The following is an 18,047-nucleotide window of genomic DNA, read 5'->3' as shown; positions in this document are numbered from 1 at the left end:
ATTTATTCAATAATTCCGAAATAAAACATGTGAAACCGATCATTTGACCGGCAGCAGTAGGTTCAGTGTTAAACAGCTTCGAAAAATATATCAGAGCAGAACAATTGTAGATAGTCCAGCTCTTGTAGCTCCGTCAACAAGAATCTGTATACGTTCTATTTGTGCTCATTTCAAAGGGCATATTTCCTACTTTCGCACCCTTTAACTTTTCTTTCAAAGACCAAAGTCGCGTTAGAAAACCGAGCGAGAAATGCAGCTGCTCTGCTTTTTCGATATATCACAAATTTACACGGCCATACGGGCGAAAAAAATTTTTCTCCAGATTCGCTTCAATATGACCTTATAGAGAGCGGTCTCCCGTTCACAATGTCCTCTCGAAAGTCGATCCGCGACTTTTTGTCTCGGTTTTTCCGCATTCTAAACGAACAATGTATCGCAACAGCTCGCAGCGAAAATCGATACGGTTGTTCCTAATTTTAACGACCGTACAGAGTTTCGAAAATGTTTCTCCAAATTCGCCCCTATTCGACCCTTCAGAGAAAAGCCTCCCGTTTACAATGTTCTCTGGAAAATCGATTTGCGATTTTTTTTCTCGCGGTTTTATCCGAGATGAAAAGTGTGCCGCAACGCGATACAATATGGCATTGAAAGCCGAGCTGTAGAATGTTGCCCTGGTGCACGTTTTTCGGGAGCACCCCGTACATTCGGCTGAACATCGCGATGGCGAGCAGACGCAATGAAATCTCGTAGAGTGTCGCAGAAAAATTTGAGCTTTCCCGGAAGGAGGACAAAGGACCGGGCTTGAGACGTCGAGTATCTCTTTGCCACGGTTTCCGAACCGCGCGGCTCTGTGCCGAGGGGTCCCGCAGGGCGAGATCGATATCGAAAAAGTCGTATCAATCTGTTCTGCGGTCGGCTCGCTGCGGCTGGCAACAGCTTCGATGTGTATCGCGTTGCATTTAATTCGCAAAAACGTCCGCGACCGACCAAGAAGCCTTCCACGGGAAAATATAGAGCGGTGAGAGGGAGAGAGAGAGAGAAAGAGAGAGAGAGAGAGAGCCGGGCCAGCGTCGATACAGGCGGGAGTCCGATGCACACGGCACGCCGGCCCCTGTAAAAAATGCACGCGGTCCACGCCCGAATGCGATATACACCGAGTCACCAATAACGTACTCCTCCGATTAAAAACTGTCACGGTCGACGATATATGGAGACCCGGTTTTTTCTTGCCCGTTCCACCGTTCGTTCCTGGTCCCCATCTCGAACGACGATGTTCCACTCGGTATCTGGCAAGAAGTGTCCGTTCATTATTCAGCAGATTCCGCGGCGCGACCGTTCCCTGGAACAAACGGTATGTTATTTAACGTTCAGCGTTCATTTGCAAGCTACGAAGCAATTTCTGCGGATCTAAATACATTTACATTTGCCGGTGTTGGGGTATCGGTGTAAGAGGACGATGGCAGCGCGAAAACGATCTATCGGAATTTTTCTAACGAGAACCGCAGCAATTTATTCGGAAACGCTTGTCGCGCTTGAAAGAATACAGTTTCGAGAATCTGTCGCAATTCTACTGTTTAAAAATATTCATCGGTTACAAGGTTATGATCGATCTCCCGGATGTCTCATAGAAATCGCTTTCTTCCGGTCTCAGGATTAAACGTAATCTATCGATTTCTGCTCGCCAGGACATGTTCTGTGGCAATGTCCACTGTTTGAAGAAGATAGAGACGAACTTATTCGTAGTCTCTGCAAATTGAAAAACTTTTCCGCATCACATCGTTCAGGTGTTTTTGGTGGAACCTCATGTTCCTTCTTTAAGTTGCATTTATTCGTGTATCTTCTTCGTTGTTAATCGGAAAATTAAAGATTTCTCGAAAACAAAGAATTGTGCTTTTTTTATATTAATTCCCTGATAAGGTAGTATTACAAGCAGTGCATTTAATTTTTCTCAGATTTTTCATCCGGCTGGGTACTTGTAAAAAAAAATGAAAGCCGAATTTGTCGACGTTTTATTGTGAGGAAAAAAGTGCTAGCAAACTACTAGCTTGCAACTGAAAAATCTGAAAAAATTCTATAACGTGCGGCTCGATGTCCAAAACAAGCCACATTTTTTTCAAAATTTTAAAATGCCACCGAAGGGAGGAAATGAGCAGAAAAGCGCGCAATCTAATTTACCTTGTAACTACCCTCACGGATAAGTTACAGGATTGAAATTTTGCACAGACGAGATTTTCTAGTCAGCTATAGAACAGTATAATACTCGTTAAAAAGTCTCTAAGAGCAATTTTGACCATCTTAATCGACTAGACCCTCTATTATTAAGATAATTTAGATTTAAGTTAATTACACAATAGTTATACAGTATAGCATCTGTATAATCTATTTCGCTCGTCTTTTTAACACGCTGCAACGTGTATATTACATTTTAGAAATACAAACAATATTCTCGGAAACGCGACTTTCGCCGCTATGATACTAAACCGCTCAATTGATCGTCGATAAAATCAGTAAAATCGATGACGTTCGAAAAAAAACCGGGTCGGCGAATTGAAAAACATTGGATGCCCCGCTCAGCTCGCGGCAGCCGTTTTCAAACCACCTTTTCGTTTCACGGGGCGACGAGCCCTTTTATACTTTTATCCGGCGCTACGTAACTTCTCTTTTTCCGATGGACAGGTCCGAGCGAAAGTGCCGTGAAAAAGCCGGCGTCCTTTTGAATTATCGTCGCGCGTGCCAACGCGACGGATCGATGTAAAACGCGCGGGCGTTGCGCGGCGCGCGGGACGGTAACCAGCCTTACTGCGAGTCTGTTTATCGGAAAATTGTCTGCTACGATCCCGTCGTCACGAAGAATTTACGCGCCGCGCCGGTGCATTCATTCGGTCGCGATAAATCGGTGCGCTCGAGAGACAGAGACAAACGAACCGTCCCGACGAAAAGTTAAAGTGCACCGGTGCATTCGAAATATGAAGTCCGCGCGCGTTCTTGCGCACGCGCCCCTGCCGGATTCGTTGTCTCGCGGGCTTCGACGAAAGTCTTACCTAAACTGTTACATTTAACTTTTCGAAAACAATTCTTACCGAATTTCTAGTTCTAATTTCTAGTTAATGAATTACGAATGTTTAGGCATTCTAGCGACCCTCTTCGGTTTCTTTTGGAATTCATTTTTTTATTTCAATGCATTCACTGCTAATTTATTTATTATTTTTTACTTATTATTATTTTTTACTTATTATTATTTTTTATTTATTATTATTTGTTACATATTAATATTTTGTACTTACTATTATTTTGTATTTATTATTATTTTGTACTTACTATTACTTTGTATTTATTATTATTTTGTACTTACTATTATTTTGTATTTATTATTATTTTGTACTTTCTATTATTTCGTATTTATTATTATTTCGTACTTACTATTATTTTGAATTTATTATTATTTTGCACTTACTATTATTTTGTATTTATTATTATTTTGTAACTATAATTGTTTTTCCTATTATTATTGATTTATCTAACAGTAAAGAAATATTGGCGTTTATAACAGATTTTTATTCGATACAGGCTCGGCAGTCAATGCGTTAAACGCTTTCTCATGAATGTGTACGACGTACAACTTATCTTATTCTTGTAATCTTGCAGCATTCGATTCTATCTCATCTCAAACTTATGTTATTATTTAATTTTAATAATTTTGACCCGTAAGTACTAACTAAATAATAATAATAATAATAATAATTTTTTTATTAAGCTATGAAACCCCTCCACGGGGGGGTTATTAGCAAATAATAATAATTAATAATCTTTACTGAGAGCTGGAACCAGAGCCGGCTGATTCTCGAAACAGCGATTGCACGTTGAATAATGCCGGAAGCCGGCAGAAGTTTGTAAAACGTCGAGAAGAGGGCCGCAGGGAGGACGTGAGATATCGCGTGTGATTTGTAAGGAGCCGTGGCGGCGGTAAGACGGTGTCGTTGCCGCGACAAATGTCAATAATTAATAACCGTGGATAGCGTTGCAACCACTGGGAAAGTAATTTTCCGTCAGCTCGTTACGCGCCGCGTCGTGGGTAAAATCTGGCCGCGTCGCGGGACTTCGCGGCGCGGCGCGACACCGAAAGAAGCGGAACGGCATTTTTCTTGTCGCTGCCGGTGACCGATTTGAATTTTCATTATGACGGGGAAACGCGCGGCGATCTGGCCGGTGTAATAAGCGCGCGGTCATCCGTGAATCTCGGCGCGCGGCTCGGCGAGACCCGGGCGCACGGTCGGAAACAAATTACGAGTCGTTCCCGACGATGTCGAAAAGGTCAGCTCTTTAACCGATCGGACACGAGAGGGAAGCGATGTAATTGCTTCGTAATCCGTGGGCACAATCGAAACCGAATCGAACCGGGAGTCGGCCGGCGTGAAATTGCTCGCATTGCCGGCATTACGTGGTTCATTCCTAGACAGGATTTCGGGGTTTTTACCGGCGTCCCTGCGCGCTCGATACCCGCCCTCGTTCGCAACTTTAACTTCGGAGCGAAGGATTTTTTTTCTTTAGCCCGGCCACTTCCTAATCTCGACGGAACAGTTCCCGGCCGTGTTTCCCTCGCTGGTGGTACGAGATGCGCGCGGTTCTCCAGGTTCAGCTGGAATTTCTGCTTTCGACGAGAATCCAACGGCATCGGATTCATTCGAGCCCTTGTTCGATTAACAATGTTCGAATAACAAAAGTTTCACCGAAGAATGATCGAGCGGGCATCAGAATTGAAAACTCGGAAGTCTCGTCGTGAAACGTGCTTCCAAACGAGCAGACGTTTCCACGCGCCGTTCCACGAGCAGTGCGAACTTCAAATCGTCGTAACTTCGCGAAAAGTCGTCGTGCATCCAATTTTGAATAATCGTTGCAGAGAGGAGACGTTAAATTTGAAGTTCGCGCAAATTTTTGATCAACTTTCTGATCACGGAACAACTGCTTGTGCTTGTAAAACGAAGCAAGTAGATAGATACATTAATTTTCCAACGGTACGAAAATATTTTAACCGCGCGGCATAGAAATATTTTTGATAAAACTGAATTCAGGGTAGCGGAAGCTGACGCTTTACGCTTCGGAATGGGCCCAGGTGCGCCCTTGTACGATTTGTTTTCACAATGTTCTACCAGCTCGAACTATTGAGTTGTTGCGAAAGTGATTTCGGTTTGTTTGTAAGCTATCCATTTGGAAAATCGAAATGACTTTTGCAACAACCCGATATAACGAAAACAATAGCGAATCAAACGGGAGGCGAACGCGACTGTAAAATTGGGAAAATAATGTTGCGAACGACGCTGGGTATTGCCAGGGCATGTCAGCTCAAGACAACCAACCGTCTGGTCGGCGAAGCTTGCCAGGAAATAAATCAGGGACGCGGCTCGTGCAAGGTGTTACTAATAAGCTCGGTACGTGCTTGTCCCGTAAACTCGATTAATAGGCACAGTTCAGCGAGTCTGGCAACGACCTATCACACGCCACCTGACCGGCTCAGTTCCCGCGGAAAACCGGATGAGAGATTAATAATTGGACGATTCAGAAGCCAATCAGTAGGAGCCAGCGAGACGGAAAACCGTAATGCGGGCTCGAGCACCGAAAGCGCGTCGGTAGATGAAGAGGGTGAACGCGTCCCGTCCCTACGCGAGTCACCTACAAAGGCAAACACACGTCATTCCTGCTAATAACGGATTAAGGGATTTTGTTGCACGATTCCCGCGACAGCGTATCGATTCATACTTTCCGCGTTTCGAGTGCAGTGATCCAATTTTCAATCTCCGAACAAGCATCTGTAATTTCATCCCGCTGCTTTATTGTGCAGTATATATATATATGTATCTATTATTGTAGGGATTTTTATAGGAAATCCTACGAGCCATCGCGCGTGGTAAAATGAGCGTCACGCGATTTAAATAACAATAACAATAACAGTTCATTAACTAAAACAACACAAGTCTCTGGCTCGTTTTTATAGTCGCCGATTATCACATCAACTATATGGCTGAGGATCAATCGGGGAGAATTTATTGTGCCTTGAAATCGTTAACAATTATTTCACCGTCAATGTTTTCATCGACACGATTTCAGCGACACCGCATTTCATCGACATTGTTTATATACCGACACGTTGAAATCACCGACAAATGTTTACGTCGGCTCTCGTTTCACCGCGAATGTTATTATCGACACTTCGTGTATAAGAAATGTAGCTGTTGCCGACAGTATATGAGAACAGCCATTAAACGATGAGCCAGCTACAGTAAATTCTCCCTCATCGACGCTCAGATTGTGCACAAAAATGGACAATTTGGGAAGATATGATTATTCGAACCTTGCGGCTCATTTTTATAATTGTTGACAATCGGAAAACTATAAAAACGAGCCACGAGGCTCGAATAATCGTATCCCCTCTTCCCAAATTGTCCATTCTTTATATTTGAATTTACTGTAGTAGGTTTTGGAAACTATTCTATTTATTACTAAACAGTGACGCACACAAAAAGACAGCAAAACCGAATACAATAATTCCCGTAATCGCGCACGTCAAAGTCGTAAACTGCAATCGTAAACCGTGTTCGTTGTATCATAATTCCGTATCGTAAACCGTTATCGTGATCGTGTTCGTAGCCGTGTTCGTAATCGTAGTCGTAATCGTAGACGTAAACGTAATCGTGTAGATGCTCGTCACGATCTGCCTCGCCCCTGCGTGCGCGACCTTTTATCGGCGCGCTGGTCGAACGTTACGAATCTCCTTTCGAATTTGTTCGTTTTGTTCAACAAGCGCTCGGCGCCAGCCGATCGTCCTAGCCAGCGCCCGACACCAGTCTATCGTTCTAGCAGTCCCCGGCGCCAGCCGATCGTCCTAGCAGCGCCCGACGTCAGCCGATCGTTCTATCCAGCGCCCGACGCCAACCGACCGTCTTAGCAGCCGCCGGCGCCAGCCGATCGTCTTAGCAGCGCCCGACGTCAGCCGATCGTCCAAGCAGCGTCACAATGTTTACATCGCGATGCTCGCGTACGCACGCACACGTACGTCCGCAAGCGCCGATCGGCTATTGCGTTTCAGAGGTCGCTTCGAAATCACATTAACCTTCGGTTCCTACAAAACTGATATAGCTTACAATAGTTATGAGAAAATTTCGGTTCTTCATAACTGTTTCAAGAACCGAAACCGATATCATAATTGTGTTCAACCCTCGGTCACAATCGTCTTGGAAAAAATTAGGGAGAATTTATTGTAGTTAGAGTCGCGTGGAAAACTGTTGAAGTTCGTGGCGCACAATCAACAGCCGTAAATCCGTAGTTAAAAACAACGCTGCCTCCCGGTCCGACAGGAGCGCCGGCCTTTTTCTCCGTGCGGCAGCCCGTTCGACAGAAATTTCCCGAGAATTATGTACCGGCCAGGATATCCGGCCGTAGCGACGAATTCGAAGGAATGGGATCGCCGGCTGCCGATAAGAGAATTTATACGGCGCCTGAAAGAAGAAATCATCGCGCGTTACACGCCCGGTGGCGGCGCGGCGGCTCGTTCTCTCCGCGGGGAGAGAAACAAGTCAGGATATTTCTATGGGGCTCGTAAATTTTTGAATGGGAAGAGCGGAGTGCGCGCGCACAAAAAAAGACCGGTTGTTTTTAAGTCAGCCGCGGCCGCGCAATTTACAGGTGCTCGCAATGCGATGGTAATCGCTAACCGCGGAAATACTCCTCGCATATTCCTTTCACGCGGCCGCCGCGCTGCTTACCTCGCTGCTGAATTAAATGCATCGCGGTTGCGGCGATTGGACGAGTCGCGAGTGCACTCCGGCCGGGATTAGCCAATGGCGGGCGGAAAAATTCGCGAGATGTTTTGCTCGGGCAGTCGACGCGGCGAGTAATCGTTCGGCGGAATCCATTATCCTGTTACTAAGAGCAACGATGTTTCTCTCTCCTCTTACGATCATAAAATTCCAAGAAAATAATTCGTAATTGTTAAGCCATCAAGATAAAGATTTATTTTCGTGATATATGGATCGTTGTGTCTCTGGTTCAATTATTATAATTACGATCGTTGCAATAGAAACCATCAAGAAAATACTTGCGAAACTTTTTAGAAAGAATGGACGTGAACAAAAATTACCTTAGAACTTTATTTTTAATTTAAAAAAAAAAAACAATACGACCTACTTCCAAGTCCTCGTAATGACTATTTAATGACTATGACTTCTACTTCGTAATAACCTATGCTGTCATTTACTATCATGCCTAATGACAGCCTTCCACGACAGACGAATCAAATGTTGTTTCGATTTACAAGAAACGAATAGTACTCGTATTTGCTAGATTATGTCGATCGAAATGTTCGTCGCGAATCTGACTGGTTGTTATAGTGCAATCGATTAAGCTGCAATATAACTTGGTTGGAAGACTGAAGAATCGATTTGGACAGCAGCAGGCGCCGCACAGTGATCGGTTCAAAAAGCGCAAAAAGGTCAGTTTAAAAAATATCAGTCAGTTACAGAATATAATAGAATATGAGTCAGTTATAAAAAACATGAAAGTGGACAGGACGTTAAATTGAGTTGAATCGAATTGAAAACAAAACTTGTATTTTAAAAAAATTTGTTTGCAAGCAATTAAATCACTGCGTTTTGTTTTCATTATTCAATCCCGACGAAAACCCGAATATATGTACTAGAAAATTTGTATATTTAATATAAAATGAAAAAGTAAGACTTAAATATATAACTTTAGTTGCGTTATATGTTTTTCCCGTTTTTCGTATGGAAACCGAGCACTGTGCGCCGGAGGCAGTATTCCATACGGCCGGACCTACATTTAAAATCGGCCATCTTTCTCTATCCCCTTCGAACGAATGTAAATCAATTTTCTTTTCTGTTTATTCTATCGATTTCCTCGTTGCGGAATTTCATTCTTGAAATCCCGGTTTTACGCCGGCCCCGGCTGCGTCGAATAGGAGAATTCCATTCTAATATAGCATTTTAATTCAGATCGGAGATGTTGTTTTATTGTTGCCGCAGTTGTTTGTCGATTTTAATCTCCGTTCTTGCGCCCGGGGCGCGCGTGCCAAACAAGTTTGTTTGCTCGCTAAACTCGGCCAGCCACGGCATACTTCGCGGCCCGACCGTATAAATTGGCAAGGAAAAAAGCGAATCGAGCTTGGTTAACGGATGCTTATCGCGACGCGGACCCGAGCGGAGTCAACGCTCGCCGAAGCGGACGGCGTTCTCCGAGCGATACGCAAACGCAATTAGCAAGTCGAACGTGTGTCAGCCTCCGAATTCAACGGGAAACATTCTCGACCTGTTGCCAGAGTGCTCGTGCTGCTCCTCTTGCTTCCCTATACATACTCTTATCGACGATCCCAGTCTCGCTTCTCGTCTTACTCATTCTCCTTGTTGCGCGCACAGCGGACGATACAATTAGAGAATGCAGAACACACGGCGAAAGAGACGCGCGCTTAAAGAGAACACTCGTTATACTCGTTTTATCATATTCTTCGAGTTTTCCGATGTGTTCTGCACAGGTTCCGCTTCAATATCAATCTGCATTAGGGTCGATACACATCTACGTGTTAGGCTCGGGTCGTGCTAGCAGCGTAGTCGATTGAGAGTGTTCACGTTAGACGTGAGAGCATGGTGCAGGCAGGACCGATGATCTCGAGATTGAAGTGCCTTAGACCGAGATTCGGAGTTCAACTTCTTTTTCGGATTTGCCAATGCAATTCTGAGCTTTTTCTGATTCAAATAAGACCAAACACGATACCGTTTTTGTAAGATTATAACGAATAATTCTATAATTATTCGAATAATTATTATAACGAATAATTCTATAATTATTCGAATAATTATTATAACGAATAATTCTATAATTATTCGAATAATTATTATAACGAATAATTCTATAATTATTCGAATAATTATTATAACGAATAATTCTATAATTATTCGAATAATTATTATAACGAATAATTCTATAATTATTCGAATAATTATTATAACGAATAATTCTATAATTATTCGAATAATTATTATAACGAATAATAACTATAATTATAACGATAATAAAAAGATTATTAATATTAACTTAAGCTTAGCACGCAGATTTGCATCGACCCGTAGTCTGCATTCGCTTATTCGAACATTCGATAGAAATGTTCGTCGCGAGTTTGACTCGTTGTTATAGTGCAAGGGGTTAAGGGTTAAGCTGCAATATAACTTGGTTGGGAGACTGAAGAATCGAATTGAACAGCGGAAAAAAGTCAGTTTTAAAAGATACCCGATATGCATAATTTATTCACTAGTAGTCAATTAAACATGTGACTTATAATTCGCTATGATCTTTTTTTTACCATTCGTTCATTTTATGGGCTATATAAGCCATGGGCTACATGGCTTTAAAGTAGCCCATCTCCAAATCATCTAAAATTTATATCATCGTTTATAATTATTAAGCTTCGATCGCATTTTGGAACGCGGTGCCTTACATAAATAACAAAATAAAAATTGGCTGATATTAGCTGCTATTGGAGAAATCAGCTAATAATAATGCTAAAATGGCACGTGCCATGATGCATACCGTTTCGGAACAATGTTCGCAACATGAAAATGGACAGGATATTAAATTGAATTGAATCGAATTGAAAACAAAAATTGTATTTTTTAAAAATTTGTTTCTTTCCGAGATTCGGAGTTCAACTTCTTTTTCGGATTTGCCAATGCAATTGTGAGCTTTTTCTGATTAAAATAAGACCAAATGCGATATAATTTTTGTAAGATTATAATGATTTTTATGAAAAATACAAATATACTTTTCATATTAATATTAACTTAAAGCTTAGCACGTAGACGTGCATCGATCCTTAGTCTGCATTCGCTTATCAAAATACTAACACGCATTTAGCATAATTCAATTTAATTTAACTTATTTATATTAACCGGAAAATATCTATAAAGACACGTTATTTGGCTGAAGACGGTGACAGAGTTCTACTGTAGGTTACGTCGAGATTGAGTGAAGTAGAATGAGCATCGGACGCGTGGCATATAACGGCAATGCGTGCGAGTGACGTAACACGTAAACACTTCGCTCTATTTTTCTCACATCCCCACTCCGCTAAGACGCTTGCCCGTAGCGTTGCCTTGCCTGCCGCCAAGGGCCTGCAGAACAGCTCTGTTGTAAACTGAGAATTGTTGCGTATTCTTGGCATAGACAAATTTCTGAACTACAAGCAGATTTCTACAATAAACCCTTGACGTACGATGACGAGTTGGAGTCGTCATTCATTTCATGTGCCACTGTAGACTTTGACGAGTATAACTCGAGAATTGTTTTCGGCAGGCGTCGTGTAGTATACAGGGTGTCCCAAAAATGTCTCGCGATCCGGAAATGGCGGGTTCCTCAGATCATTTGAAGCAACTTCTTCCTTTACAAAAATTTTATCCGAGACACCGTTAACACGTTCCGTGCCACGTGTACCATCGATGGTACACGCTTGCATGTTTACTTAGTGAACTGAACAAATTGTTTACAAGAAATTTAGAACCGAAGAATCAATTTCCACCGCAAGAATGGGCGTTGATAAGTTTTTGTTACGTTGTTATGTGTACGAGAATTAATAATTGCACGTAATACATCAAGTTTTAGTAAAATATCAAAGTGTGAAGATTCGAGTAAAAAAAGCTCGGCACGGAACGTGTTAACGAGTTATTAACAAGAACAGTGACCAATAAGAATCGAGCACGGCTGACGCGAGGCGACCCAGCCAACCAACACACGAAGCCCAGTTCCGCTCTTTGGCTCGGTCGCCTCGCGCAAGCTGAGCTGGGATTCGACCGCTCGACCGCTGGCGCCGTTGGCTCGGCCAACTCGCGGCAGCTGATCTCGCCTCTCATTGGTCACTGTTTTTCGTTAATAACTCGTTAACGGTGCCTCGGAGAACATTTTTGGAAAGGAAGAAGTTGCTTCGAATGACCCGAGGAACCCGCCACTTTCAGATTGCGAGACATTTTTGAGACACCCTGTATTATTGGATTACTCAATTGCTTCACTCGTGCGTCGATTCTCGTTTGTTTACAATATTCAAGATGCTCTCCCACCATCTCGACCAATAACAAAGTTGCATCCACAAATCAGTAATCAAAATTTCAAAATAAAACATTCTATTCTCTCAGCTTGCACATAACTGTTCAGTTGAGCCAGATTAAATAGTATTTTTCGCATCAAATTCCGTTTTGTTCGTATGTGAAGGGTCTTAATAAAGAGTTAAGAGCACTTTCATTCTATCGCAATACCATTTTGTACTGCGCCGATGAAGAACGTGTCGAATACGCGCTTACAAAAGACGGGATAATGGTAGTAGGTAATTGAGATTGAAAACAGACCCGCCACTGCAGGAATGCGAAACGCAGTAACGAGATAACTTTAACGGAGATTCGTTGAAATTCTCCTCGTCACTTTTGCGCAAGTATTTTTCCTCCATTTCCGGTTCAAATGGAATGTATTAATTCCGATTTCTCTGGCAGTTAACTTTTAATACACCGGCCGGACGATTCACTGTCAGCCGTCGTATACGGATACGGTTATTGTAATCTGCGGGGAAATGAATTCAAGTAGTTTATTGCCTAATGCGCGTGCAAACGCGGCTGCGTATATAGCTGGACACGTTACGACGGCGTTTAATTAAACAGTTCTTTGGGAAATCAATGAAAAATAGGACAGCGCCGCTGTTGGATTCCTAGAATAAAATATTCGTACGATTCTCCTAATTAACTTGAATCGCTTTTTCCAATTACAATCTGTCCGATTGAAGCACACTTTATTAAAATTCCCTTGTCGACGCACAATTTTCTAGGAAATCGAGGTGAAGTTTCATTTTGGTATATGAAAAATAAATGTCGCAATCGCTATTAATTGATTGAAATGCCACGAACGCCGAAGTATCGAACCCTTCTTTGCAAGTTTCATAAAAATGTATAAGATTTTGACGGCGCTGCGAATGATGGAAGAGTGAAGGAAAAGAAAGTGTGCGTTTCGTTCTGATCTCGCTAGAGGACTCGTCGACAAGGCCCGAGATTCCAGCGATTCTTCTAATTAACTTGAATCGCTTTTTCCAATTACAATCTGTCCGATTCAAGCACACTTTATTACAATTCCCTTGTCGACGCACAATTTTCTAGGAAATCGAGGCGAAGTTTCATTTTGGTATATGAAAAATAAATGTCGCAATCGCTGTTAATTGATTGAAATGCCACGAGCGCCGAAGTATCGAACCCTTCTTTGCAAGTTTCATAAAAATGTATAAGATTTTGACGGCGCTGCGTATGACGGAAGAGTGAACGAAAAGAAAGGGTGCGTTTCGTTCTGGTTCCACTAGAGGACTCATCGGCAAGGCCCAAATTCCAGCGCAGGAACAAACTGCAGTTCTTCGACGTTGATTTCATCGAATAATTTCCCCCGAATATCCCGGAATTTTCGGTCTCGGATATTCCGGAACCACCGCGGAACAACGATTGTCCAGCGTCCACGTATTCCAAAAATGGGGTCCGAAATCAAACAAGCGGCAGCACAGAGCGGCGGTATTCCAAGGGGCGAAGTTCGCGATATTGCCAGAGTTCGCGGCATCGATCAAACTCGAAAACCGCTCGAGGTAGTTGGCTCAAAATATTCCCGCGAAGTATTCTCGATACCGTGATATTAATTTCATCGAGGGCGAGGGCGAGGGCTAGACTGCCATGCCGGACTGCGTCGCCGCAAACAAGTAGCCGCGAACTCGGTTGAATTCCAGCGGCGCGGCGCTTTATCTCTGGCACACGGCGAAAATAAGTCCTCCCCGGTGTTCTCGAGGCTGCATAATTCAACGGGGGTTGGAAGTTACATCGTAACTTCTGGCAAGGTCTTTGTCTCGGCCGTGAATCACCGTCATAAATTATTTTCGCCGGTCCTCGAGCGAAGCTTATCGAAGATCCTCGCTAACTCGCTCGCGAATCGCACACTCGCGATTTCAATGGTGCCCTTTTGACGGACGTGTCAGCTATAGGGTGGCGGTGCCAGTTACTATGGAGTAGCCAATCGCTGTGGCTTCAGTTTATTAAATTAAAATTAAAACGATGTAACATGTCTTATACGATAAATATAAAGTCAGTTACGTTGGCTCCACCACCCTATAATTGACAAGACATGTTACATCGTTTCAATTTTAATTCAATGAATTATTTATTTGCTAAAATTATACATATAAAAGTCGCAAGTTCTTCAAATACGACATATATTGTTACAATTTTTTGATAACGCGCAGCTGTTGTCATAAACTTGACCATTACTTTGAACCATCCAAATAGAAAAGAAAAATAATGTCACTCACTTCGCTGTCATAAAAGATAATTGAATAATTAACTTCAATTCGGAAGATCTGACTAATATAAATCGCGCGAGATCTTAATCAGTCTTTTACGAGGCAATGAACATTGATCGTTTCTAACCCTTAACCGAACTATGGTGGCCCCACACAATTTTAACCAGTTAGCTATATGTGCGCGAGAACTAAGCGATGACGAGTACATTCGTCAAACACGGAATAAGTGTCGCTGTTAAAATATTGGATCAAAAGCACGGTTTTATTTTATAAAATTGACAATTTTATTATTAATATTTACTCATTCACTTAACATTAACATATATACTACATACATAATAAACGAAGAACGCAGACAAAAATCAAATACTTATAAAAGTTAAAGAAAAGCAAGCAAGGAAGCAAAGAACGGTATATATATATATATATTAGCACTTTGCACGTCGGATACCAATATCGTGATTCTTTTCTAATCTTATTTTTATAACAATGTAAACACCTTCGTGCAGGATTCGCCTGAAAATATTCTGAACGTCTTGAAATTTGAGAACATGTTTTTGTTTTCACTAAAATTACAATTTAAATAGCCAATGGTCACTACTTTTTACGCACGACGAGTATACTCGTCGTGACACAAAATACTGTCACTTCTCCATGACGAGTATACTCGTCAAACACAGCTAACTGGTTAAGCAAGTTATCATCGATACACGTTAACGTAACTGTTTAAAAATATACGCTATCAGCACATCAAGCTTTCAACGTGAATTGACTTACTAATTTGGCAATAAAATCAATATATACCGAAACAATAACTGGCGGTAGTTGGCAACACGGTTAATGTTCGATGGGTTCATCGATAATTGGAACAGCTTACACTTTCCATGGCGCGCAAACTGGTGCTATCAATATCGTTAAAAATTTGATCAAACGAGTTGCAGTTATTTTTCTAAAGCAACCTTCCCCAAAGTGAGTTCGAATACGCCGCAGATTTAACGTTAAAGACACCAGCCGCGTGAAAGAGGTCACCGAGCCGGACCGCCGCTGTGTGGCGCATAGAGATTCCAGATTCTAGGTTCTAGAGGATCGAAATCACGCTAGCTGGACCGTTTCATTCGGCTGCGAAACGCAGCCTCGTCCCGGTGAAACGAATCCGGCTCTCGGTCGGCTTGTTAATTTTGCAAAGTTATTTCCCGTGGCCGCGTAACCGCGGGGGAGCCAGGGGGGAGGCTCGCCGGGACACTCCGGCAAAAACCGGGCTTTATTAATCATTCTCATCTCGCTGAAAAATTGAATTTTTAACGGCGCAATCCGGCGCGGCGTTGCGCGTCGCGGCGTTGCCGGAGCGCGCAACGGCCACGCGCGTAAAAGTTTCACGGGCCCCGCAGCGTGCGGCGAACGAATCCGCCGAACTCGTCGACGGCCGGCTCGTCGCACACGCCCGTTTCGTTTCGAACCACGTTTCGCTGTCCGCCGCGGATGAGGGCGAACCGTGTAACGCGCCGTCGCCCCGATTGCGGCCTGGTTTGTCGCACGCTGACCCACAAATGGAATTTCTGTCCCCTGGTCCCGCGCTCTTGTTGCTACATTTTGCTTATTTACCGTGCGCGTCGGCTGAGTGATCCTTTGGCGTGCAAATGAGATGTTAAAACGTAACCGAGGAACGGCAAGATAAAACAGGAAGATGAGAGACAGGAACGAAGGGACAAACACGCTGTGGTCGTGGTGCTGCCACGCGAGATACCGGATCTTCGAAAGGGACGATATTAGTTTATCATACTAATTAGTGGGCCGAGGATCTTTGCGAGTTAATTGTTATTCGCGTATTTCTTTTTCTTTTTTAAGTCGACAAAAGAGCTGCTTGTACGGTGGAAGATTTTCTATTTAATTCAATTTGTTCCTCGCTCTAGTTTTTATAAAACAGCCCATGAATATTGATATCTACATAGAGATGAAAGGATTGGATTTTTTCCGACAGGTTTATTTATTTAGCAACAGCCTCCTGCTGCGAATAAATCGTAACAGGTTTACCCAGCCGCGGCGAATATCTCGCTAACGTTACGTCACAGGATGTCAACGCGTTCGCTACTTGCGTCAGTGTCTCACATGCTCATAATTATTGTATTTAGCGTATTAACCCTTTCGCGCCGAGCGCCGCGTATATGCGGCATCGAAATGAAGTGTATACAGAAGAGAAAATTATGGAAGTGCAAAGATCGCGATGTTGGTCTTTGTATAGATCCTTGCTTTCAAATACAGGGTGTCCCGAAAATGTCACGCATTCCTGAGGTCATTTGAAGCAACTTTTTCCTTTGCGAAAATTTTCTCCGACGCTTCGTTTACGAGTTATTAACAAAAAACACTGACCAATAAGAGGTGAGCTCGGCTGACGCACGGAGGCCCAGCCAACGAGTGCACGGAGCCCAGTTCCGCTCATTGGCTCGGTCGCCTCGCGCCAGCTGAGCTGGGATTCGACCGCTCGACCGCTGGCGCCGTTGGCTCGCCGCTTCGCGCTGAGCTCCAGCGGAGCCGTTGGCTCCGCCGTCGAGCGGTCGAGGCCTGTTCCGCTGATTGGCTCGGCTGCCTAGCGCTAGGCGAGCTCGCCTCTGATTGGTCGCTGTTTTTCGTTAATATCTCGTAAACGAAGCCGCAGATTGCAATTTTCGCCAAGGAAAAAGTTGCTTCAAATGACCTCAAGAATCTCCTACTTTCGGATTGCGAGACATTTTTGGAACACTCTGTATATCACACAGAATTATATTATTAGTTTTTACGTATTATTATCTTTTAATCATTTTCGTCTCGTTATTAATTATATTAAACATTTAATCGCTAGGCTTTGTGATTATATAAATACCTATGTCACCTATAATTTTGTAAGTCTTTTTCAATTAAAAATGTAAATATACTTGTTACATTAGAGCAACGATTGTTTTATTCGGCACAGTTATTATTGAAGACTTGGAACAACATATGTACAGAAACCACGCGCACTGTGCATATTTCTGGAGCTAGTTTCCGTTCAGTGACCGTACTTCGGCGGATGGAGCTGCCGCAGCGAAAGGGTTAAATACACCGTATCCTCTTGTAAAATATGATAAAAAAGTACCGTCAAAGAGAAGCTAGAAATTCTATAAATATCATACCGCGTGTTTTATACAATTATATCCAAAAATTTAGTTTCACGTTCTTTAACCAAAATACAAATAAACCAGAAAATCCTTTATAATCGAAAGACTAACGATGACCAGGACGAATCGATTGTTCAGACTAAACACATTTGTTATCGGGCACTCTCGAGGATATCGAGAAATCATTACCGAACGTGTGTCGACACGGAAGGTCGCACCCCCAAAGATTAACCCCAGGGGATTAATCGTCGAAGGGTGAATCTGTTATCGGCTAAAGGGAAGGAATCGGGTCGAAGAAATAATCGAGACGCCGATCAATCGAGGGACGACGATCCGGCAGCATCTGGACGGGGAGCAAGGGGGCGCGTCGTTTCGAACGGGGGATGCGATTATCCGGTTGATAGAATTTATACACGCCGGCGTTTGCTGGTACGTGGATGAGACCGTACGGGAAGGGGTTAAACGAATTCCGTCGAAGTTGCGAATTAAATAACAACTTCAACGAGCAACGGCCTGCTTTAATAGCAGGCTAAGCCTGCGCTTACTCGAGC

At 43.0% G+C, this 18,047-nt stretch overlaps 1 protein-coding gene across 1 annotated transcript in view; it reads left to right on the top strand.

Moving 5' to 3' along the window:
• Nucleotides 1–18,047, top strand: part of LOC117229197 (kin of IRRE-like protein 3) — a 376,701-nt gene that overhangs the window by 250,617 nt on the left and 108,037 nt on the right. The gene's annotated exons all lie outside the window — the stretch shown is intronic.

This window comes from Megalopta genalis, chromosome 7, assembly GCF_051020955.1.
Source record: "Megalopta genalis isolate 19385.01 chromosome 7, iyMegGena1_principal, whole genome shotgun sequence".
Classification (NCBI taxonomy): Eukaryota; Metazoa; Arthropoda; class Insecta; order Hymenoptera; family Halictidae; genus Megalopta; species Megalopta genalis.
The sequence above is the reverse complement of the archived record's forward strand: the minus strand, read 5'-3'. Positions and strand labels throughout refer to the sequence as shown.